Genomic DNA, 4334 nt, shown 5'->3' with positions numbered 1-4334 from the left:
GAGCTTTCTCCTCTGAAGGTTTTTCTTCACCCAAGATGGCTGACTGGAGCAATTTGTAGGAGCAAGAAATAGCAAGATGATCTGGAGAGTTGCCAAGCATTTTAAAGGACCATATAGTAAACAGTTATTAGGTGGAAAATTATCTGAATTAGCACTTTCTAAGTGGCTTCAGGGCTGTATGTTTTTTTAACTGTAAATCTGCAGGTGTACCTCTTGAATATGTGAGAATCTTTGGTCTTACTTTTAAAATATAAAAAAGGTTCTACCATTCGTCTGCAGGTGTTCCTTCATGACCCTATCACTCTGTCATACTTAAAAGATCAAGATAAAAGTGAGAAACACCTGCTACTGTTATTTTCTAAATAATTTCACACCCTGGTTCTTGATTTTTATTATTTGTTTTTGAACTTATATGAGAGGCAATACTGGTGTTTTACAGGATAATTAATAAAATTGCATTTGCAATGTCAAATTCTGTATTTGGATGCCATGTGTGACAGTGAGTTACTACCTGGGTTATCTCAGATGGTTGTAGCTATGTGGATGTGATGGCTCAGCTCGAGCACAGTGAGCTGTACTGAGTTGCTTTCCACTCATTGGGCTTTTATTGCTACCTTGTAACTGGCCACCTTCTGCATCTCCCTGCTGGTATCTTTGGGATATGACCCTTCCTCAGGGTTAACAGTTAGTATACTGATATTATTTTGTTTCTCACAATTAATTTTAAAAAATGGTGTGATGATAGGCTGTTTTTTGGATAGACCCTAAACTGTTGCCCTAAGCAACAAGAAATGGGCTGGATTTTCTTTCTTCCTCAGTTGAGCACATCTGTCTTGTGGCAGTCAAGGCACAGAAATCAGTTTATTGTGGCTGAGCACCCACAAACTGGCTGCACATTGTTCTTGCATAATATTTTATTCTTAGTGCAGGTACATCAAATATGATATTAATGACATAAGGACCACTCAATCCATTGTCTCTTTCAGTTTCCTTCTTTATGTATGGGAATTGCTTCCTCTGTTTTCAAAACCAAAGACAATTAAAGGCACTAAGGTCTTTTGAAATTGAGGGAAAAGGTGAAGGTTTTCCATAGCAAGCCCTGAGTGTAGGGAGCGTGAGTCAAGAAACCAGAGCTATAGTGAAGCTGAGTACTACTAGCCAGCAGCATTTTTGTCCTTGAAGGCAGTCGGTCAGGTTCAAATCTGATGAGAAAAACAAACCCAAAACCAACCAATCAAACTCCCACCTCCTCGATAAATTAATAATTGTACTTCTGCACTTCAGGTCAGAATTTAGAGTAAATTTGGGCAGTCTGTGCAGATACTGAAGGAAGCAGCACAGTTTCTCAAAAGCTTGATCCACATTGTAAAGCAACAAAACATCAAACTTCTTACACACTTGAAAGAAACAAGTGAAATAAAAGTGGCTGAGGGTTTCAGGCCACCAGCCCATCTGTTGGAAACAGTAGAAGGCAGGTCAAAAACAACTCAAGGAATGAAGTCAGTGTGTGGTGGATGTGTTCCATCACTTCATGTGTTCACAAGGAAAATGGAGAGAACGGGTCATGATTTTCTGACATGGCAACCTTTGGCTCGCCCTCCATGGAAGAACATTTAATGATGTAAAATGGAATTTGTCTGTACTTGTAATTTATTCACATTTCTTCTTACTGCCTGAATTTCCTGGGATAGAAAATGAGGCTGGACACCAGCCTCTGTCTTCACTGTCTCTTTACCCATGTTTAGTAAAGAGACGGGGTGGCTGTGCTTGATGTTAGGGCATCTATCACTCCAGCCTGCTGGTGAAAAGGGGTAAATCCTGTAGTTGCTTACACATTTATTGTGTAAGCAGGAATTTTTATTTTCTTTGCTTTTTTTGAACCAGAAGTACAATCCTGATCGACAAAGTCTTATTTCAGAGCTGCAGGAAAAACTTCATCTCCTTAGACCTATTTCCAACCCTCCAAATTTATCAGATCTACTTTTTTTTCAGATGGGAACTGAGAGTCTAAATTTGTAATGAGGTCATAACCTTCATACAGACTGTGTTGTGTAAGCCACATCATCGGAAAGGATGAAATAATTTTTTAGGAAGAGTTTATCAGCGGCTGGGGCCTGTGGGAAAGGTGAAGAAAAATGTCAGGTTATCTGTCCAGGGAGGGGAGGGAACCTGGATGCTTCTTGCTTGACAGTGCTGGAGCAGAAATGTCAGCGGTCACATGCATTGTTTTGCAGAAATGCGACTTTTTTCCAGTGGTTTATCCTCTTCTGTAAATTCTTGGAAAAACAACTGAGTGAACATACCTTGTTTTGCCATTTTGTACTGGTGGAAAGAAAACACCACTCCTGATGTCATTTGAACTGGCAAAACCATTAACATGTCAGTTATTAAAAATGCCAGTGATGGTCTTCTGTTTTTCCTTTCATATTATTTGTTGTCGGCTACAGAACTTTGCACATTCTGGGTATTTTGTAGAATAAATGTAATGAATCAAGGCCCAGAAAACTGACTGGGACTGGGTCACTTCTGTAGGCAGCTTAACGTGAGAATTCGCTTCAAGTGAGGTTTGGGCATCTGTGTAACAATGGAGAAGCAACAGTCCCCAAAGACGTTGAGCAGATGTTTGCAAGTAAATAGGGAAAAAAAAAATTTTAAAGGGTGAAAATTATTAGGTATTTAGAACAGTGTCTTTGGAATGATGAGAGATTTTATCATTAATTCTAAATGCTGGGGATTTGGCATGATGTGTCAGGTTTGGTTTTTGGGACATGAAGTAAGAATGAAATGGTCTGATTGCATTCAAAAATTGCCAGATAATGAAAACAACAACCGGGATCTTATTTAAATTTGAAATGAACTTCAAGTGGCTTTGATGGAACTAAGAAGAGAGATTGTTATTGAGAGGAGACAAATGGAGATCAAGAGTTACTGTTTTTTGAAGGAATAATTCTAGAATATTCTTCAAGGATAACATGCACAGTTATCTTATTAAAAACTAAGAGAGCAAACAGGTGATAGAAACAATATGTAAGATACTGTCCAGTGGATAGAGCTTCATAAATCTTCAACATCTGTACCCAATTATTTAGCTTCTTTGGATATTTTTTTTTTCCTGTAATGCACATTTCTCACTATGAAGTAATAGTACATAATAAAATCTTGGGTGTTTGCCAGCACAAACAGGGTTTTGGCTAACTTTTAGAGTGTTTGTGGAAGTAGAAAAGCAATGCAGCTGTTCGGTTGGATATGTGCCAACTGAGGATCTATTTCCCAGACAAAAAACTAAAATCAGAATGAAATAATAATCAGATATTTTACATGTCATAGCTGTATGTGGGTTTTTTCTTCAGCTTCTGCTGCTGCATCTTGTGACTCTGGCTTTTGCAGGTAGTAACCAGTGGAGACTGAGTAATTGCAGAAGAAATACAATGTATTTGTTTGTGTTGTTTTTCTGAGTGCTTCACCAGATGGGGGTTGAGGCTTTAGTGTGAAAATACTTTTGTGTAATAGTGCTGTTTGCCTGTAAGGTCAATGCAAGGAGTCTTCAGGCTCTTGGACCAAGTTATGGTTATTTTTTTCTGTTGCTGCAAAGCTGTTTCCATTTCCTGGGTGTCCAAGGTTACCAACACCGCTGTATGCAAATTAAGCCATATTTACATGTTGTCAGAAGTTGTTTATAACCAAGAGCCAATAACAATAGTTAGATATTTCAGAAGAACTAAATGTCACTGGTTTGTTTATTCGCCTGTTTTACTTACAGTATTTCGAGCTGTTAATAACACACACCTCTCTAGATAGGAATGCGGTTTAGATGAGATTGCCCAGCACCCCATCAAGCTAAATCTTAAAATTGTCCAGTGTTGGGGAATGCAGCACTTCCCTGGAGAGATTTTCCCCATGTCCAACTCTTCTCATACTGAAAATATTTTCTTGTGGTGTCCAGTCAGGATCTCCCCAGGACTGACTTGCACTGGTGTTTTGATCTCATCTTATGCTACTGCTTTTTGCAGTTATTTCCTAGGCTTTCCTCATGCTGGTGTCACACGATAAGTACTGCCATGAAGTTTTGGGGAGGAACATTGTGGTGATCCTTTCAAAGCAGCCAAGGCAATTTATGTAACTGCAGGAGTTCCAGCCCTTTCCACAGAAAGTACAGAGGTGTACAAGGTAGCACTTTTAAGTATTAGCCAGCTGGCATGAGAAACCTGGAAAGAGTCATCACTATATAATTTATAAAAAGATATCTCCCATCTTGCATGAAGCAGCATATAAGGATATGCACTAAAATACATACCAACCCCCCCCCCCCAACTTAACCAAAGATGAAACCTCAA

The sequence above is a fragment of the Chaetura pelagica genome, unplaced genomic scaffold (genome assembly GCF_000747805.2).
Source record: "Chaetura pelagica isolate M959 unplaced genomic scaffold, ChaPel_1.0 scaffold171, whole genome shotgun sequence".
Lineage (NCBI taxonomy): Eukaryota > Metazoa > Chordata > Aves > Apodiformes > Apodidae > Chaetura > Chaetura pelagica.
This window is presented reverse-complemented; position numbering follows the sequence as displayed.